Raw genomic sequence first — 22,627 nt, forward strand, 5'->3', positions numbered from 1 at the left:
AGCTTTCCTTTAAAATTTAATATTTTCTGGCTGAGTTTCTAATCCCTGTGGGAGAATATGGTAAAGCCATGTTATCACTTTTCTTATTTGGGCAGTGTGTGAAAGAATAATGAAATAGTAATGAATGACCAAATGAAAATCATTATTTTCTGAGACAAATAAGGTTTTCAGAATTTTATCTGCCCTTCCCTCAGACACAGGTCCAGAGTAGCTGGATTCACTCCATAGGTTGAGCAAAGATGCTCCACTTCAAAGGGAGGACACTTTCTTCACTTGAAGAATTTGCAGTGGGTTGTTGGTAATAATTCTGAAGTCAGTTCTAATGGAACAAGGAAGGAATTAAGTGAAAATAAGAACAGAGGCCCCCTGAATATTTGCAGGACATTAAAGGAATAATTGTGGTCCACAGATAGTGTAATACTTCAGTATGGAATGAAGAAAGTATTGAACCTAGTGGATATAATAGTTCTTATTTATGCATTTGTTTCATGCAGAAATGAGTAGGTTTAATTGCATGCCCAATTAGTAGTGCTTTAAGAGAAGAATTCACTTACAGAAGACTTCTTGTCTTAAACCACTTCAAAATGATACAGCTTCATGCAGCCAGTTGTGATACCAGGGGTGACTGGAGTAATAAAAGCAAGGATAGAGCTAAGGTCGATGCATTGCTCTTCTACTTTCACATCATTCACTACGGCACATACTCCAGATTATGGAAAAGGGAAGATGCTGATGGATACCACTGATGCTCACAGACTGATTACTTGTCATGTTCTTCATGCTCAGGTGTACACAGGAATCTCCCTTAACTCTCTGTGAATGGAGGATTTGGATATATTAAATTCATGAATGTTTTTATCTGAAGAGAAAAAAATAATAGGAAAATTAATTAAATTGGAGCTGTGATGAAGTAAGTGGCTTGATCCAGCTTGAATCACATAATCACTGTGAAGATACAATACTAACAGCTCCATTATTTAACGTGCCATACTGGAAAGTACATTTTCAGAGCCTTTATTTATTTACCACATAAAGTAATTACCCCAGTGAAATCTTCCCTAGTCTTATGTTAACTACATCTGTCCCAAACATCTACAAATGAAAAAGAAAAATAGATTTTCTGACAAACTTCTTCAATTTTTCTAATATCAGCAAAGTACTAATCATTAGGAAAATGTATTTTATTGTTTGGGTGGTCAAACACTGCGCCAGGCTTCCTAGAGAGATGGCTGATGCCCTTTTCATGTCAGTGTTCAAGAGGCATTAGGACAATGCCCCCAATGATATGCTTTAACTTTTGGCTAGCTCTGAAGTGGCCAGGCAGTAAAAAAATTAAAAGAAAAAATTAAAAAAGGCAAATACCTTTACCAGCCTCTAAGATGTCTACTGTGAAGTACTGTATCTATCTGTAGCATGTTTCAACTTTTGTTGCAGCTGGTCAAATAAACTTGTTGCTTAGTGGTATGATGTATGTGCTATGTCTTAATAGAAAAAACACGCAGAATACCATAAACAGACTTTCAAAATGAAAAAAAAAAAAATGAAGGAACAGTGTTAAAATAATATTTCATCTAGGCTGATCAGGTTCAAAGTTTTGGTGCAAAGATGGCAGCATATCTGCTATTTAGAGTGCATATAATATTTGAATGTTTTTCACTTGTATTCCATTGGACATTTTACATGTTTTTCTGTGAGTTTTCTTACTCATTTATTCGTTCTGCTATCTGCTATTGTTTGCTTTCTAGGTCAGCTATTAGTAGTAGAAGATACTATCTTGACAGAACTTCTGGGACTCCATAAAGTAGAAGAAATCCATGGTATAGTTAACAGAGCTGTGCTAGAGTTGGGTACTTGAAACGTGAGAGATCTCCATCTTTTTCTATTTCCATAGAAGAGTATGTACAGATTGCTGTCTTGATTAGGTTTTATTACAGGAAATTCATGATACAAATGAATAGTTTCATGTGAGCAAAATTCAGTGGCTTTTTGTATGCAATGTAGTTTACAACATTGTGCATTGAATATAATTTAATTAAAGTTTTCAAAATATGAAATGTGATATGTATAAACAGAGGTTATAACTACTTTTCTTGTTCTCAGATTTTGGCAGGAACCAGCTGAATGTGGGCTGCCGTGGAATTTTCTTATGAAGAGCATCACAGGAACAGAGCTGCTTTATTAGTCAGTTGATCAGCTGCTTGGGACTCTAGATAACAATCAAGTAAGGACTTGATAGAAATATGATTAGTATATCATTATTATTCCCTCCCTTGCTACACTTCAAGTCAAAAAATTTTTTCTGAATTTTTATCAGTGACTTTTGTTTTCTTCAGATGTTATTCATGTGAGATTATACGTGCTATCTAACTATGTGTATTCTAAGAACATTCTTATCTCCTTGTAGGAGTTAATAAAAACTACAGCTTTCCCATCTTATGTTTTTCTAGCTTTTGTTAAAAATCATTTAATACTATGCTGTCCATTTGCAGCATTTAAAAATGTCTTTTTTTATTGTATACAGTAATAAGACAATTTCTTGAAACTATCTTAGCCCTTGTTCCTCTATTTGATGAATTATTTTTATTAATGCATTTTTATTTTCATAATTTTGTTATAATCTTCTTTTATTTACTCTTCATTAGCTTTTAATCTCCTGTAGTTGCACAGAGGAATGATACTTCTGATTTACAGAAATCCTTTCTGTGAATTTCTTTGACATTTATGACAGCGATAAATGAAATACAAGATTATTGTATTAATTGATGTAATTAATTTCTTTTGCCAGACATGGTTCTGTATCAGCTTAAACATTTTCACTTTTGACAAAATATCAGGTCTTCATTGTTCATTCCGACCAAAAAAGTCACTGAAATCTTTATGAGTAAAGAGAAGACCTTGTATTATTGACATACCTATGATTCAGTCCACATATGTCAGGCAAATTTCTGAGTATTCACTATACAAATTTCTGAAAAGACAAGATAACAAGATCATATCAGAAGGACATTCTACATTTAAAACTTTAAGTGAATTTCTAATTGTTTGAATCTGCAATCTAAACAATGTGGGCTGCAGCATACCTAACGGTACATACAGATTCTACATTATCACCTTTGGGCTAGTTGAGAATCTAGTCAACAATGATGAAATTATTTATGGCATTTAACAGGCACAAATTTCTTCATGGTACGTGTTGAGAAAAGCACTGATCTTGCACACATAAGCAGAATTGTCATGCAAGTTAATGCTTTCTTTCTGCAATCTGTCATTTTTATTTTGTTAGAAGAGATCTAGTAGTATAATCAAATGGTAGTTGTCTGAGTACCTTTTCATTTCCTTCATGTTCAGTCTAAACATCTAAATGGTTGTGGATTTTCTTTTCTCGCCACTTAAGAAATAAGATCTCAAACAAGCTGATGAGGTGCCTTCTTCCACCTCTTTTCTCTATACTTTCTTTTTCTTAGTATGCTAAACAAATCTGAGTGTTATTCTACATGTTGCAACTACTTTTCTTGTAACTCTATTCAGGAGTTAGTGACTAATACGAGTACAAAAAATGTGATAAAAGCTACCACCAAACCAGAGACAAGAAAAAGATTTGAAGATTTGATGTGGAGATAAAAGTTACGGAGAGTTATGACTTGTTTGGAAGACTGGCTCAGGAACATTCAGGGAATGAGCTGTTAAGTCAGGTTGCTTTTTGTCTATATGTAAATTTATATGATAATTTTTTGTCGTTTGTTACTATCTGACATATTGGACTTGTACTGCTTTTCATATGATCAGTTACATTTGAAGCATTGTTTAGTTACATATGGATTTCATGCTGTAAAACTTTGTCTAATCCCTTAAAAATTCTTTCAGTTTGGATTTAATTTACTCTCTCTCACTCCCAAACTGAGACTGGGAGTCTTTCTTTCCTGCTTACAGCAGGACATACTGAACTGTACTGCAAATGTCGTCTTCCAGTACAATTTATAGCTGCCTTGAGTTCATCACTGATCATCATTCTTCCATCCTGTAGAGAAATGATATTCGAAGGAATGTTATTCCTTCTTCCTTTGAGGAAACAATCATAAGAAATTTAAAACAAAAAAATGAAAACAAAACCTACCACTTGATTTGTGCATCATTCTTTGTTATGCATGAACAATTATTATCTTTTTCTGCTCAGATAGGCGTGAAATTGAGAGTTTTGAATCTTAATACTTTTAGTGTGAATATTAGTATGTATTTTCATTTTGTTATTCTTCATACATGAAAATGTATATATCTTAAGAAGAGCGCTCATTTTGCTCTCCCGTTAGAGTAGTGATTTGGGTTTTGTTTGTTTGTTTTCAGATTTCTGTTATCTGTAAATAACTTCCCTGTCCCCTGTCAAGAACAAAGTCTTCTTATGCCTTGATTTCTGAAACTGGATTGTTTGGAATAGCGGAGGGGAATTTCCACATAGCCAAACATATATTCTCATTTCTCTGGTTGTATTTCACTCTCTTAGACTTCTTGGTTTGAACCAGTACGAAGAACATGTTCTGTTTTGTTTCCTAGAAAGCAAATGTGTAAGGAGTTCTGCTTTCTGTATTTCTTACAGAATTTCCATCATTCTGAGGAGATTATACAAATCCTATGCTTTCTGTTCCTGGAAATTTAGCTGTGTTGCATTTGCTTGGATCATAGGTTTTCAGGAGTTAACATGGAAAACTCCAATAAGATCACCAAATCCATTCTATTTCTGGTGCTAACTGATCAACTTTCAGACATGCAGTGTTTAGTGATGATAAGACTGAAAGATAAATGATCTTTGTTATGTTGTTAGCAATTGGGATTGATCGTTATACAAGATATTTTTGATGTTTTCGAGGCTATCCTTCTGTTATCCTTTCTTCAATAATAATCTTCTACATTTTCTGACATTTTGAGACCAATTTGTTTTAAAGCACAAGCACTTTGCATTTCAGAAGTTTATACTGTTATCTACATGCTAGATGGTTTTCCTGGCTTCAGTGATGACCATCTATGACTGTTAGTTCTCTGAATACTAGAATTATTGGTATGCCTCAAGCACAACTTTTTTTTTAAAGGGATGTGACATGTAACAGAAGTACTGAAACTTTTCCAGCACTTGACTGGCTTGAACACTGAGCCTTTTTGGATTATGGATTCTCACAGATTCTTTTAAATAATAAACTTCAGTGGCATGCTTCATCCATTAATTGCTCTATGCCACATATAAGGAGAAGAGCAGGCAAACAATCTTTTATTCTATTTCTCAAGAGTAGATCACTGTCTACATACCAGCATGGTCTTCAGAATCCTCAGTCAGAAGTGTTTTCTGCAAGGCATTTATACCTGAATAAACAAATCTTCATGAAATAAGCATTAACAATTATTAATAATGATTCAGCAATTATTAATAATGATTTTAAGTCTTCTCAGTATTATATTGCGCTTAGACATTTAGACTCTTCTGACAACTCCCAGTAGTGTCATTAACAACTGTTTTAATAGAAATAAGTGTAAAAGTAGAGTGATTGAGGCAAATCTAAGGGAAATGGTTTCTTTCTGCCTCTGGTAGTTTTTGGTGCAGGTGCCTCATCGTCTTACAGACTTTTGAGCAAAACTTTTGATCTTAAATGTCAACAAACAAACACTGCCCTTGGAATGTACAGCATACAAAAGGAGTATGTTTCTTTCTATGAAGGGTGCAGTTGCAACAGTCAGGTGCGCTGAGTTCTGTGGAATTTACTTCATGGATTTTCTCTCCTTTGGGATATAGACTGGCATGAAATGTCAATTATGAGAAACATAAAGAAATTTAAAAACTTACAGCTGTTTTTTCCAAATTTCAAAATATCACTGTTGTAATTACAAGGCCCAAAATTGCCTAATGAACTAATATTTGAATGAATTACCTACGTGCCCCTTATGTGTAGGTTTATAAAGAAGTGTAGAGGGTTAAGTGTTTAGAAGCAAACAGAAAAGACAAATTGTACCGAAAACCACAGGACTAATGAAGTTTTTGGTTGAATATTGCATTTCTCATACTTCCTCTCTTCTTCTGCCCTCCTTTCTTCTTAAATAACACTTTCCAATCCCTTCCTCTCTTATCCTTTAAGGCATACCTCTCCAAACCTCCAGCTCTCACCCATATCCACTATCAGCTGTTTTTGAGCCTCTGGTTTGCTAATTGGCCATCCAGTATGTATGCTAACTGGCTAGTGGTAGGTCAGAAAGAACAGATCAGCAGCTTCTGAGACAATAATGTATTGTTCCTGCAACAGTGCTGAATGGATAAGCATTCACATTGCATAAAATCAATCTTGCATGTGGTTCTAATGATTGATTGTCTCAGCAGGGAGGCCGCAGTCTGAATGGGCAAATACATGCAGTTCACCTCTTAAAGATGGATTCTCCAAGATACATTTGAGTGCATGGAAACTTGGGAAAGACTGTATTATTTGTGCTTACACTGTCTGCAGAACAATATATCTAGACTTTTACATTTAGAGCTCTAAGATTATATCACTGTATGTTTACATCAAATGGATATATGAACTAAAACAATGCTATCCCAGTAACTGGAAAAGACTCCTAAGAATTAAATCCTACTGAAGAGACAGTGTGGAGAGAGAAAAAGGGAAAAGAGCAGCAACAACAACCTCTTAGTTCAAGTCTTCAAAGGATGTTGATGTAAATAGTATCCTTTGTAAAGGTTAATGAGATGAGCTTCCTATTTTGTCAGTATAGATTGTAGCATTTATACTACACGTGCAGGTTTATGCTTTTTTTCTTTTTATCAAAAGGTAGATTCTCGGTTTCAACACCCTGATGAAACTATACAAAAAATAATGTGTCCCTACATCATGGAGACCTATGAAGAAAAGCACAGAGAATACAGGGTTTTTGGCTACTCAGCCCAGGTTGAACTTATGGGTCCACAAATCTGGTGAGTTTCAGATGTACAAATGGCATTCTCTAGACTGGAAGAGGGTTTGGGTTAGACCTGAAGGATTATCACAAGCAACAGGTATGGATACCTTCTTTTTGTTTAATTCAGAGAAAATCTGCACAGTGTGAAAATGATCTCATGAAAAGATATAAGATTTTCAACCCTATGGTAAATCAAATCATTAAATTAAATCATTAGAATATTTTGGGGAAATAAATAAATATGTCATTTCTGTTATCTCATGGGTGTTTTTATCACATCTTGATTACTGGATTTTCCATGGGTCCATTCGGAACTGAGATGAAAGATAAAAGCAAAGATACTGACAGAGTTCAACCACATTAGCATAGCAAGAACAGAGTGCGCAGGCACCACTTATACAAGTGTTAAATCCATGCATTTGTGTAAGGAAGCACAAACTATTGGTTTTGTTGTGACAAACCACTATTTAAGTTAGACCTGCTTTCAGAAGGGTAGCTTCTGATATGTGAATTTTTCATCTGTTCTGGTATGAGCATTCTTTCTTTCTGTGAAAACTTTAAGTAGTCCAGTTGTTTCTTTTTCCCAACCTAGAGAATCTGCCAAGTGGATATGCAACATGGGAAGGAGGCTTATAAGGAGGGGAAGGAGTTATCTAAGCTTTATCTATCTTTAGAGTTACGTAAAATGTATCCCTATAATATATGTGATGTGGTGATGCTTCTGCAAGCAGAGCGCAGCGCTGTCCCACATTGTCACTACTTCCTGTCTGGACGATATCTGTGCTGAGGACTTCTGGACTGGATCTGTGAATTAGGAATGACCATCTGGACCCCCGCAATAGAGAAGTGGAGTTTTGGTGTTGTTTTTTTTTTAAAAAAAAGTCTGTAACATTTTGGGATACTAGGCAATTTCATACAAAATGCTGCTACTGGTATATCCCTTATAATTGCATTAGTATACATCATCATGATTTGCTACAGAAAAAATAGGAAGCTCAGTGAAATTACCTGCCAGTGAGCAGCAAGGTATTTCCTCTGAATTTGAGGTTATTAAATGGAGTGCAGATAATCCTTAAGGTTTTTGTTATGTCTTAATTATTCCATCTTCAGTCTTCCACAGTGTGTTTTTTTTTCCTTTTAGAGGCATATATGTGAATTTCTAGAACAAGGTACTCTTTTCATGTGGTGACTATAAGTGCATGCATACAGAGTATTGAATGCATGCTTAAATCAAAATACTCTCTCCAAGTATAACTAAGATACAACTAAGGTGGCTGTCACATGCTACTAATTTGAATCCACACAAGGTTTCACTAGATGAGGATTGAAATATGAAATTATTCTCATTTCTCTTTTGACCTCTTGAATCTCAGATTTCTTGAAAATTCTTTTGTACCCAAGAAAGCATGTGAGAACAGTGCCTCCCGCCAGTGTTCCTCTAGCAAGTTTCAATACAGGGTGAGAGGCTCCAATGACTTTATTTTTTTTGCCAGAGATTTTATTTATTACAATTTCTAATCATTTTCTAGACTAAAATGATGCATAGAAATTTGGTCAGGGGTTCTCATGGCCTCAGGTATATGTCCCAGTCACATCCTGTAGATTAGTGTTGCAGCTTACACCTTCTGATACACTGTTGGCTGCTATTTAAATGGAAACACTGAAGACACACAGATTTGAAAACTGTAAAATGAAACAAAGTGGATTTCTAAAATGGCATCAAGCCAAAAAGAAACTCAAGAAGCAAAATTAGACTTGATCTGGTAAAAGCAACATCCATTTCAGTGCGAAGACTGCATGGTTCATAAGGGTTTTGGCTTAATAAGTAGTAATGTACTTTGCTATAATAGCTCTATTACAAAGATCTTATGATACACTTCCATCTGTATAAAATCACCAATGCCTCAAGGTGAGTTTAATCTTTTATAATTGATTCTAGTAGTTACCACTCATAAATGGTGAGGAATGAGCTATGAAACCTACTGATGACAGCTGTAGCTTTGTGATGTGTCTCATTGCTTTCATCTGAATAGCTCCTAAAAGGCATAATGACTCTGCAATGGCTTTTTAGGTCACCAGTTCATGAGGTTTTGCTTGGCTGTTACATCTACACCATAGATGGGATGATGCCCAGAAACACTGCTTTGGCACCATTGGTGATGCTCAGTTTCAGGACTTTTTTACGAGTACTTGGGAAATACCCCTCGACTACTTCTTACACCTTTGACTGACAAGTAATGAATGTTGCTAATAGCAGTGTCAGCTTTTTCTCTTTCAGTGAATAAAAAATTAACTGCTCAGTGTTCTTTCATACCTCATATGAATTTTATAAGGTTTTCTTAGACCTGTTATTGAGACAAAGCATCTTTGAACATGTGCATGCTTGTAAGTGTGCACGCTTAAGTAGTACATGAACTTAATATCACTTAATTTAAAAAATAAGTTAAATATTTCTTGCATAATATAATGTATAAAATTAGTGATTAATCTGAAGAGGAGTGTGAGTGGATCTATACCAAGGTTAAGGGGATTTTTCAACAAAATCATTTTTCTCCCAATATGTTAAAAATTCAAAAAAGAGTACTTTTTCACACCACATGCAACAAAGACTTTTATCTGGAATTTTTTTGCCAGAATCAGTGATTCAAGAAAGTGCATCCATCAATCCTGGCTGGCTTGGTAGTTACAAATCACAGATGGGATAGACTATATCCCATAGATTATATCCAAGAACCAAGCCTATAAATAAGGCAAAGTAGCAACAAATATCCTCAAGTTTCCTGTCTTGTATGACCACAGGTGAGATATTACTCCTTGGTTAAAAACAAACAAACAAACAAACAAACAACAAAAGTTGATGTTTGGTTTACATATATAAGTTTCAAAAAGTGTAGTGCACAGAAAGCAATTTCCTGCACTATAGGACAGCACATTATCTTTTTTTTACAGTACATATTTATACTTCATATGCTAAGACTAATCTTTCAAGAAAGAAAGCTTTGAATGTAAAGATATGACTATATTTCATGCTATACTTGTGAATCAAAATGATGTTCTGTGAGTGAATAAATTCCACAATTTTTTTTCCATTGTGATGGGCAGGAAAACAATGCCGATTTATTCCAACAAAGTTTTGGAGCTACACATCGAGCTATGTGATGATGGTCTTTGATTTAGTGCAGATTGCATTAACATTTTTCACTGTTTTAAACAAGACTTGAGAAAAATATGATTCTATGATTTTATTTCTCAACATTGTGAAGTTCAGCGAGCTGCAGGGCATTGTCAGGTGTCTGGAGAAGTACAAGTGCGGATTTGTTTTGTGGCATTGCTTTTCTGCTTCAGATGGCAGGACCAGGCAGCAGCAGGAATTAGCTTTCTTGGTTTTGAGCCTAAATTTATAACAAGCAGTAAGCAACATCTGCTTAGAAGAAGGAGGTTAAGATTTGAATTCATGATCCTCTGCAAAGACTGTCACGGAAGGGGCTGCCATTAGTCCTCTCTTTACAACACACAATGTGGGGCAAAGCACTGCTCCAGACATTAGGATTACTCGTTCTTGTTATATTCCCTACTCATTTTCTAAGAAGAAACCTCCCTAATTCAGATGACCTTCGAGTCTTTAACCTTGGGAAGCCTTCCCAAGCTGTAACACAATGCAACACACCACAATATAGATGAAGCAGTAGCTAGACTACGAGGGATGGAGCTGGCAAGTAATGTTTGCTACAGCAACCTGGGAATCATAGAATCAAGGTTGAAAAAGACCTGTAAGATCATCAGTCCAACTGTCAACCCACCACCACCATGCCCACTAGTTGTGTACCTCAGTTATCGAACACTTCCAGAGATGGTGAATCCATCACCCCCCTGGAGGTTGTCATCTCTCTGAAGTCTTTTTCTAAAGCATCACTGCTCCTTCTGAGAAGAAATTTTTCTCAATAACCTGGTAAGACCAGTTATAACTGATCTTTTAATGTTCTATACCTTAGTCTTAGCAAAGATTAGAGGGACAATGGCTTTCCCTACAGGTGTTTTTTGAATCATATAATTACAATAGTTTTGTTCTTAAAGTTTGAACTAAAGGTTACGCTTAAAAAATAAACAATTAAATCTCTGAAGGCAGGCAGAACCTTGTAAGAGTATTAACCACCCTTAAAAGCGAAGTCCTTTTATTAATGATCATTTCAGATATGTTAGGGTATTATACTGACTTCCAGTCCCTGCACAGCTCCTGCTGATGTCTTTCAGTCATTCACAGCGAATGATGCTGCAGCTGAATGTGCCTGCCCAATGTTTCCTGGTACCTGTTTTACAAGCCCTGCATCTCTCAGCTGCTGCCTTTGTGTACAGTGATGTTACTGAATGCTGACAATCAACTGTGTCTAATTATCTCCTTTTCCTTTGAAGTAAGGTCCTTGTTAGCTCTGACTGGCATTCTTAATTGTGACTCTCTGGAGCTGTGTTTTAAAAATGTTTGCACACAACAGTCATTTTACTTAAGTGACTTATGTTTACCATGTTTAAGTACTAATCTGTGTATCTGCATTATGGGGTTTGTTTTCTTCCTTAAGCCCTGTGCCATGGTCGTCCCTGACATTGAACTGACCTATGAAATTATGTTGGTTGCTGCAAGGTTTATTGATGCACGTCTGTTAGCCAGGAAGTTTATTAGCTTGTGAACTTTCCGCAGGGAACTGCTCTCTAAACAGGTGAGGTCTCTGAGCTTCTTGTTTTTCTACGTGTTTCTGTTCTACTTGGAAACAGTGTAGATGGACATTGTATAATAATTATAATGGTGGTTTTTGTTTGTTAAGTGTAGAGTCTTGTGTTTTTATTTTGAAGGCACTTGAAATCATATATCCATCCTATATATCATCATCAGGTATATCGGATATCATCCATTATATATCATCAGATATAAATTTTAAATGAATAAATGATTTTTTTCTATTCTTGGTACATTTGTAATGTATTAATTTTGTGTTAAAAATCATATGTCATTGATAAGTATGTGGGATGGCTGAACATATTTCTATGACTGTGTGGTATCTGTATTAGAATCAAAGGTACCTCTTGGCAAGAGGAAGAACCTCAAGGGAGATCAGGAACTGTTATGAATAACAAACAATATATAATGTTTAGATGTATGTTTGTTTAAACTCTTGTCAGTGAATATGGTGAAGGATTGTTTAAAATTGAAGCAAAACATTCCTAAATAAATATACGAGGAATTATTTTTATTCAGAATATCTTAGAAATCTGTAACTTATATACATCTATATACATCTTGTATAAATCTATAACTTTCCATACAAATGTTTTTAGACTTGTCTAGGCTGAGTAGCTATCTGTGTCTCTTCTTTAATTTTGATGTTAGATGCAAAATATGTTGCTAGTCTACCCAATTTTCTACTCAGGAAGCAAAAAAGTATTGCTAACATCAGGTCAAATTAGATGTTTGGCATCAATTTTTTTGCTTGCCTCGGTTCATTATGGAGACATTAGTTGCAATGAATAACATTTGAAAATATAGTGGAAGAGGTAAAAGAATTTAGTTAAATACAGCCTGTGGGAAATGCTGAAAATTTCTAATAAAATCATGGCTTCCCAGGAAAACTTGATCTTTGTGATCTCTTTGTGATAGTTCCTACCCTACAGCCTTACTCCTGTGATGGTAAAGTAATAGAAGTGTCTTGAACTTGACAAGTAAGAAACAACTGATTTTTTGAGATGGCACCCTGACATCTCAAACCTGAGTCTATTATATTCTCTGAAGAAGGAAGGAGATATGTTGCATCTTTCTTCATCACTGGAGGAACTGTATGTGGCCTGCTTCTGACATCCATCCCTCTATTTGATTTTTGTAAATGGTATTTGTTAGTATAAGATTGTCACCAGAGGAACCAAAGCTGAAATGGGTCCAAAAGTTTATGGAATCACATTCTCACACTATAGTCCTAAGTCTTTTATCTTCTGGAGCACATTTTCCCACATGAAAATACAGGTGGGGTATTAAAAATTAAATAGATATACATTTTTCACCCTTTTAGACTTTTGCCTTACTTATGATACTGACACCAAGTCTATAAAAAGGGGAAAAAAGGTGTTACTTCATGTGTAAATTGATCACTGTCTTTTAATTATTTACTACCTGGTTTCTTTTCCTATGCTAACATGACTCTTTAAATTGTTTTCCCAGTGCACTGTGACTGGAGACTTTGTCAGTTCTGACAGCTGCTGGTTCACTGAAAGGAGGAGACAAGAACAGACCTGAGGACCAGGTGCAACCTTCACTTGGAAGGTGCAGGAGTAGCTGTTCCTGATGTTTTGTCTTGGAATAAAAATAAAATCCTAAAAAGAGAACGGTTTAATGCTCTTGTGATCCATAGTTTGCCATCCTTTTCCAGGTGTTTATGCAAGCTTTAAGAGATTTCACTTTGCCTAAAATGATGACAGATGATAACCCAATTTTCATGGGCCTAACTAATGACCTGTTTCAAGTTCTGGATGTTCTGAGAAAGAAGAACCTGCAATTTGAACAGATGGCCGAACAGTCTACCCTGGAGTTTCACTTGTAGCCTGAAGAGATCTTAATTCTCAAGGTAAAATAATTCATTGCCTTTAATTACTCCCCTTAAGAGTTTCAATCAAAATAATTGCAAATGGGCTATATTAGACATGAAGGTTATTTCTGAGTATGTTACAGTACTGATAAGGTGTCCTCAAAGTCTCAGTATTTCAAAGACATGGCAGTACAGCACCTCAGTACCCGTAAGGAAATACGCTCTGTTCAAAAAGGCAGTCTCCATTGGCAAATATATTTATTTGTGTAGAGCACCTAGTTCTTGTATTTGGTATCATTGTAATAGTTGGTGAATATTTACAGGGAAGAATGAAGATTAAGGAAACAAAGAAACGTACAAGTTGTGGATGTAGAATGTTGGGTGACCTGTGTTATTTTTTTATGTTTGTTCAGGTTTTTTTGTATAATACAATGCGCATTGGGTGTGAGATATGAGTGCATGAGCATATATGCATGTGCATACTCATAAAAATTAGTTGTCTACAAGCTAAACTTAAACACTAATTATACCTTGAGTTACAGACAGATTGAAAAGTTAAAACAGTGATACTGAAATATAAGTTTGTGTGGACCAAATTTGGACTACTAATAAAGTATATTCTCACCATGTTTAAAAGATTATCCATTATTTGCAGTATAAAATTGCACTCTGCTTTGCTTGATTAAGCTTTATTGGAAACTAAAATAACCAATCAGGTTAAATGTGATCAATCTCAGGATTTAGAAAGGATTTTCTGCTCCAGACTATCTTGTTCCACCATCTTGGCAGAAGTACCAAAACCAACAAGCTATACCTTGGAACTTTCAAGTCAGCCTTCTTGTAGAGTGCTTTGATCCCTGCTAACTGGGTGAATCAGAAAATGACCACTGAGGAATATGAACTTGCTTCTATTAGACTTGAGAAAATCAATATGGATTCTCTTCACTAAGACAGAAATCTATAATCAATCAAGATCTTTCCATTATTTTTCTCACAGAACTAGTTCTTTGGAAGAAATATATTCCTTTAGTGGACCAATACTAAATTATATATAGAATTGTTTTAATTGTGGAATTGTGATCCTCTAAAGTGATGGAAAACTTGTGATAGCTCTTCTATACCCTTGGTTGACACTGTTCTTATAGGTGTATATCTGTATAGCACAATGATAAGAGTTGTTCTCATTCACTCATTAAAATAAGCCAGTGCTCCTCTCATTCTCTGGGAAACAAATGATGTTGCTTGGTGCAACACTGGCTCCACAAAGTCTGTTGAGAAGGCATTTCTTACTAAAGAGGATAGGAAAGAGGAATGGGACGATTACTTTTTTTTGTGTATGTGTCTCTCTTTGGCAAGAGGACAACAGTAGAGCAAATGTTCTTGCTACGTATTCCAATTGTGTGATAGGTCATTCAGCTGGAGAAGCTAGTGGTAGTGCATCACTGTGTTTGTGGTTGGCAATGCATGCACTGGAAAGAGCAAGGTGTCTGCCTACCTGTACAGTGTTTTCAATCTAATTTCAATTACAAAGAAATTATCGTGGTTCTTGCAGAAAACATTCTGCTTGATGCATTGCCTTTGCCGTAGGCTGCTGTGTGATAACATGCTGTTCAGGCCATCCAGTCAGCCGTGTGACGTGCAATGGCAAAATTCAAGCGTTACAAGAAAATTGTACATTTTCTACATTGTTGTTTACATGTCCCAAAGGAAAATTAATCATGACAGCAAGTAAAGAACAGGATATTTGACAGATAGACTAAGTAATACTTTGTATCAGAAGGAGATGCAGAATGATTTAGTCTTCTGGAAAGAAATAGAATGATATATTGCCAAACCACTATGTAAACAACTTAAATAGATCGTGCTTGCCTGTTTGTGCTACTAAACTTTGGCAGGCCTGTGTTTTTACTTCCCCTTTCAACATTTTATATGAGAGACTATGGAGTGGAGCTGTATTGGGATGAGATTCTCCCTTTGAGTCTTAGAGGAAATTTGTGCTATACTTGCACAGAGGCTGGAGTACAACAAGATGAAGATTTGTTTGAGTGTGGAGATCTGCAGAGATCCAGTTTAGAGAGAAAATCAAAGATTCCTACTATCTCTAAATTTACACTAATATGCAGCTTGTACCTTCTCTTTACATACTATATGAACGTGAAACAAAAGTCAAATTGGAATGACCTCAATCCAAAAGCTCTGACAGCTGGTGAGCTGTTTGGTTTTATAAACCATGCAACTCAAGAATGGAAAGATAGTAACCTCTCATATCTCCCCATATCGTTAAGACCATTGACACGCAGGAGTAGATTCTTACTGTATAAAATGTAGTTGTTTTGCTGTATCAAGTGTTCAGTAAATCTACTTTTGTTTTACACTGACAATCTAAAAAGCAAAGGATGGTTTTGATATGCCACAAAATCTTCTTGTTTCAGTGATAAAGACTGAAGTTTTAATTGCTGTACACTACTAAAATTGTGTGATTCTCTTGAAAAACAATTTATGAGTCTATTGTCTTCTCTACAGAGAACAAACTAAAGCTACCCGTGAGGGGCCAAAATGGTTACTTTTGGACAGGAATATAGATCAAATGTGGATTAAGTCATTCAATAATGATAATGATGATATCAAGGTGAGCAATTTGGAAGCACTATCTTCCTCTCTATATGTTTTCACGTTTTCCTCTTTATTTTTTCTGGAGATAGTTTTTGTGTGTGCAGTCCTTTGATTTCTTTGGTTTTCATTATTGCAATGTGATGTTTTGGCATCTGATTAAGCCATTGTCACACCTAAAAGGCTTCAAGAGTCCTATGTTTACTATAAGGCTGATTGTGCCTCCTAGTGTATGAGTTGATGTAATTCAAGATGTCAATCATAAGATTATTGAAAGTGGCATTTGGAAAGCCTTTCAAAACAGATTTAAAACTTTGTGAATTAAGTATTTGTGTCACTGTAGCAGGGAAGGCTGGCACTAGGAAATCTAAGTTAGTCATTTTAAGAAACAACAGACTTCTTATGCCCTTCTTATTAGTTCTACAGCTAAATCAATGTTTTTGGCTGTTCCAAATGCTGCAATGTAATGAAATTCAAATCTAAAATCTGAATGTAACTTTTGGATGATGGTTGTAGCTTAGCCCATTCTATTGTTTTCTTCTTTTGAGAATCTATTTCCATCTAGATATAGTGACGTTCTCTATCTGCATTTTAATAGCAGCTGCCATCTTTGATACTGTTGAGAACACTGCGGTTTATACCAGCTTGACTCTCTGCTCCTCTTACTCCATTGGATCACTGCTCTTTTAACTTGTTTTACACAAGTTCTTTATGCAAATTAATTGTAAAAACATTTTTTTTCTTTTAAGAACATGAGTTTCCATGTTTAAAAGGGAATTTAATTGTTAAGAGCACAATGCATTATTTTAAACAGTTCAGTGTGATCTTTTCCTCTCATTTTGCTGAGCTGATACAGAACGGTTGTGCAAACTTCAGTAAAAAGAGAATAATATTTTTCAATCAGTGTTTTTATTTTCAAGCGAAATTACTGCATTTTCATGTCAACATTCAAATTTTCAGCACTCCAATATCTCACTAATGCTTCATTTCTAGCTATCCGTATTAGAGCAGTGTGTCAGGACAAATGGAGAAGCCTTCAGTGCTTGTATTTCTGAGAGAAATCTTGTTAGTGGGAGAATTTAATTAAGCACCTTGTGTTGCTTCAAGCTGCCCACCTGGGATGGATAAGGATCAGAGGATTGGTGTGGACATGGAGTGGCAATAAGATATCGTGGCAAACACCGTGTAGAGGTGGAAACTGTAGGCAACAAACTGTCCAAACAGGACAACTGTGAGTGACTAAATAATTGGTTCAGGTGGTGTTTGACTGATACTGATACTGATTGAGCACTTTAGAATATGGGCAGTTAGGAATGCATCTGCTGACCCAAAGCATATGTTATAGTTAACATAATTAAACTCGACTTTAGGCCTTGGTTGGAACAGAAACTAGAAGATGAGAAGAATTAATTTTTTTGTCTTCAACTATACAATACCAGACTTTGCAGATAGGCTGGCTTATATATACTATTGTAGATATCTGCAATGCCAGTCATGTTGAACTTGGGTGTCACACAATCCTCAGCTTTATGCACAATTTACATACTGGTATTTTAAGTAGCTTGCTCTAAAACAGCACAGAATGAACATAGGATCCTTGCTGTCACCAGCTTTTTGATAGATCAGCCCTCTGAAAGCAGGAGCAAAGTATCATTTGGGACCTACTCCTTGCTCTACCCATAACAAAAGATGCAGTCAAGGAAAACAGGTGTAGCCATATGCCAGTGTATTAAGCTATCAAAACAGCCCTCAGAAATGCAGCAGCATGGTGACATTCACATGAACAAATAAAAATGTTGTAATTCTGATGGTATTTGTGTGTCACTTCCAAACTTCTACCCTGGATGTGCAATGCACTTAAGATAATCACAAACAATTTTCAGAAGTTAAAAAACAATTTTAATTTTTTTTCAAATTTTTGCTCATGAGAAAATGGCTGCATTTCAATCTGTCTTGCAGGTACTCTGGCAGCTGGATAGAAACAAGGTGAAAACAGTCCTAAAAGCCTAACTTTGTTGAAGATGTGCTTCCTTATACAACTAAGAACAAACTTTAAAGCTGTTTGTCCTATTTCTGATCAGTATGGTACAGGTAGGCATTAGACTCAAAGTGACTTATTGTTAAGCAGCAGTATTTCTGAAATGTCCATTGAGCATGTGGCCTTATGCAGAATAAAAAAAATGTTTAAAATTATTGTGAATCTGAAATGTATGCAAGATGAAATCAGCTGGATACTTTCTCTGGAGATACACAGGGGTTGAGAAGTGTCATGTTGCAGAGATCCACAGTAACAAATAGAAACGTAGTGTGATTATGGCATTGGATATATTTCATTGATATCTGACTTTATCTTGCTTCTGTCTTAAAATATCCGGGGATCAGCCATTTCAACTTTCTGTGCAGCCATTCTGTCTATCTAATGAAGTGCTCATTAAATTCACTAGTGTTAGTTACTCTTATACACTGATAATGAGGCTGTAAATTATTAAACTTTAATAAAGAATAGAACTTGAAAGGACTTAAGAATTTAAATAGCTTCTTGAGGTCACTGTCACCTCCCCAAGGAGAAAGACTCACAAGTCACTTTTTTTACTATTTATTTGCTGCACACTCTCTGTTCTCTGCTTTATTGTTAGCTGGCCCCTGAAAATGTGCCAATGGATTGCCTCAGAGGGCTCTGTGAGTTGCATTTTGTGTTTGTGTGTTTGGGCATTTGTTGGGGTGCTGCCTAAAGCTCAGGTAAGTTGGCAAAAATGACCACAGTATGTCACTTGTCCTTGAGAAACATCTATACAAGCGTCCCTACATATATGCATTCATAAATAGATATATATACATATGTATATGCAGGTTTCTACCCACTAATTACTGATGAGGGTGCAGAACAATGACTTACGCAACTGAATTGTTTGGCCTGTAGTACTGTGTACTTTAGTGATCAGAGTTCATCTGTAAATGAGCTAATTCAGCTGAAGGGTAAAAGGCTGCCTACAAGGCTGTGTGCAGCTTCACTCATCATGCATGGAGAAGGCGTGTTTGCTTGGAGAAGCGTTATCAGTTATCAATTTTAGATTTTTACTTATATTAAAGACCCAAGAAACAAAAAGTAATATGAAGGTCATGCTTACCAGAAGTAAAACTCATAAAGGGTCCGATGTATGTGTAATACTGCCTTTTGTTTTTATAGTAAGAAATGTAAATATAAGTGAAGCATTCAAATGCGTTCCCCTCCATAAGATCTTCTGTTTTGATGCCAAAAAGCTTTGAATAAGAAATTTCTAAACCTCTGCAATCACTTGCCAGTATTTTGGTTAGTTTTGTTGTTTTTTTTTTACAGACAAATATCTAGCCATACTTGCCTATTTAAAACTAGCAAAAATACAATTGGCATCTTCAGTAAATATAAGTACTTACACAAATGTAGAGCTCTTGCTAAGAACCAATTTATGTGTACATCATCCATAGGTAAGGGAGAATAACAAATGCAGGTCAAAGCAGGAACAATCCTTTACTGCATTAGCAGACATGGAAGATCTTTCTGGTCATTAAAATCTGTTATTTTTCAAAAGGCCTTGCTAATCTGTGGTCTTAATCAGGAAGACCTTGTCATATCTAAATTTAAACTTAATTTAGAAGTTATAGGTGATAAAATATTCGATCTGGATGTGTGATTGGTTAGCCTTGACAAACAGTGAAACACTCACCCAGTTGATTGTGCACTCCTTTGAGAAAATAGGGTGAAAAATCATGTGGATTAAGATGAAGACAGGAAGATTGCTTATCCATTACAGTCATGGGAAAAACAGACTTGATTGGGAAAAAAATATTCTAGTTTTCACCAATTAATATCGATTCAAGTAGTGAGAAACAAAGACAACTGAAATACCTTTCTTTTCTCACCATCCTCCTCCAAGCTCAGCCTTATTTCTTGGCTTTCCTTTCTGACCACTGTTGGTAGATGGGGCTAATGGTTAGTACACTGTGGTGTCTGTCTACCGCTCCTTCCCTCTCACAGTTCTCCTCAGCTCCAAAAAGGGCTCTGCACAGTCTGCAATTCCTTCAAGAAATATCTTACTTGCTTCTGTTGGAGATCCTCTGTGGACTGCACTCTGGAATCTGTTTCAGCAACATGAAGAACCTCCTCTTCCTCTGACCTTGGTATTCTGTTATTTCTCACTTTTTAAATACAGTTTCCCAGAGGTGCCTCCAGTGTGGCTGGTGTCCCATGATTGGGCTATTGGAGCTGGCTGGAACTGTATATGCCTGGCATGGGGCATTCCTGACCTCTGCTTACACCTGCAGTTCCACCACCCTGCTGCCCACACCTTGCCATCTACACCCAATATGCAGTGATACCAGGAGGAGGCCTCAATTAAGCCTCAAACAGCAGTAACACTAAAATATTGCTATGATATTCTTGGGTATCTCATTCTACTCATATATGTAATTAAAAATAAGATTTATTTGCAAGTCTGTTATTTATATGCGCTGTAGGTGTATGTCATATTAATGTCTTGGTGTGGAAATAATACTTTAAGAAATTAATGCACCATTTTATATTTTTCATATTACCAAACCAAATATTACCAAATTCAGTGGCTGAAGAAGATGAAGGGAGTGAATTTTCCATCCCAAGGCATAATGTTTAATCATTATCTTAATTCAGAGATGACAAAGTTCAAGCTCTGAGTGTTATGAAGTTCCAAATTCTAAAGTGGATCCAGATGCATCTCTGCAGATACATTGTAAGCATGCCAGTAACTATATGGCTGAGCATTCTTAGATGCAGAAATCATGACAATACACCACTACAATTCATAGATGTCCTGAAAATAACATGGGATGTGTTTGGATAAATCCCTAGTGCCTGAGCTGTGTGGCTTTAATTGAGGGTTGATGATGACATTGTACTTTTACATCTTCCTACATTACTGAAGCACTCCTGAAGACAAATCGGGTACAATGTGCTAGTGGTTTTATACTTTTTTTTTTTTTTTTTTTTTTTTTTTTTTTTGCTCACAGCACAGGAAACTCATGCTCCAAGTCCATTTAACCATATGAGTATTGAAGTACAAAAAACTGTATGCCAAAATTTCCTGTTTTATGCACAGGTATTCTTTTGCCAACTAAATTCCCTTATTATAGATGAGATCAAGGAGAGGGAAATCGCTTTATCACTTTTCCACTATGCCCTTATCAACCTATGAAATTAGAATTATATTTGTGTGATGGAAACTGTAGGAGCTGTGGTAGTACTAAAATGCTAACAGAGGAGAAAGCAGGAGCAGTGAGTAAATGCTTAATTGCATTATTTGAGGCACCTGGCTTCTTGTGCTCTTTTTTTCAGTGTGATTCACATATAATATTCTTAAATGCTTTACAATGTATAGAGTGCATTAATTTTTTAGTCTCTTTAATTGCTTAGATAAGTAGGAATTTTCCTCAGGGGATTAAAAACTGATGGATAATGCAATATGGAGCTGATGATCAGACATTATCTGTTATCAACTATCTTGAAATAAGATTGGTTTTTTTTTTTTAGTTGTAGGAGAATAATTGGTAGGAAAATATAGAGCTTTGAAAATAAAGACTTATCAGGCAGTGAATAAGTAAAGCTAATCTGTTGCCAACAATTTTCTCAAAGAGTTTTAGCTATGTTGAAAGCCAGGTCTAAAAATATATCAAATGTTAATTGAAAAACTAAACAGTATTTGGTTGCACCAACCTTTGATTTCTCTTCTTTATTTTTGAGAGACTGTCATTCCGCAAGTGTTGAAATGGAATTATTTCATTTAAGTTACCAACTGATTTCAATGTTTTCCTACTAGAAAAAATTGAGTACAAATTTTCAGGCAGAAGGGCTGTGAACATAAGAGGTAATTCAGCAGAATATTCTGTTACAGTGATTGTTTTGAAATGGGAGAATAGTGTATCCCTTTTAATCCCTTTTAGAGCTCAGTCCTAGACATATAGAGAGAAATAGAAAATACCGTTTGCTTTCAAAAATAGATAATGTTGTACAGGTTCTGCTTTATTTTGCATTTTTGGTTTTTCTTTTTCCTTTTGAATTTTAGGCAATCTTGACTGCATGTCTCAAGTATTTCATTGATTTCGTCTTAACAAAAGGCAAACCGGTCCTGGTCATTGGAAACACTGCAGTAAGAGAAGCGGTGTTTATAAGCAGCCTTGCTGCACTCTCCAGCAAAGGACTCAATGGCCATGGCCTGGCTACATGTCCAGAATTTCTCAGTTCCTGTCTCTTTCCTTGCAGAGAAAATGTTGATATAATACACAAGCAGACAGGGCTGTGTATCGGCCAAAAACATTACACCAATTGTAGGTTTTGGAGCAAGAGCAGTCAGACAGTCAAATAGGCCCATAAAAGATCTGTTCCTCTTCTGCTTCTCATGAACAACACAATTGAGGGAGAGCACAGCTGCCTGTGGATATGCTCTCATAGCCTTGTTTTTCCTAGCAGTAGTTTGAACTGTCATGGTATAACAGTATAGAAAAAATATGAC

General features: G+C 35.8%; 1 pseudogene; it reads left to right on the forward strand.

The window, feature by feature from the left end:
* Positions 1–1,973: 1,973 nt before the first annotated feature.
* LOC146544120 (dynein beta chain, ciliary-like) overlaps positions 1,974–22,627 on the forward strand; it is a 92,888-nt pseudogene continuing 72,234 nt past the window's right edge.

Source organism: Meleagris gallopavo, chromosome 6, assembly GCF_905368555.1.
Source record: "Meleagris gallopavo chromosome 6, MGAL_WU_HG_1.1, whole genome shotgun sequence".
NCBI lineage: Eukaryota > Metazoa > Chordata > Aves > Galliformes > Phasianidae > Meleagris > Meleagris gallopavo.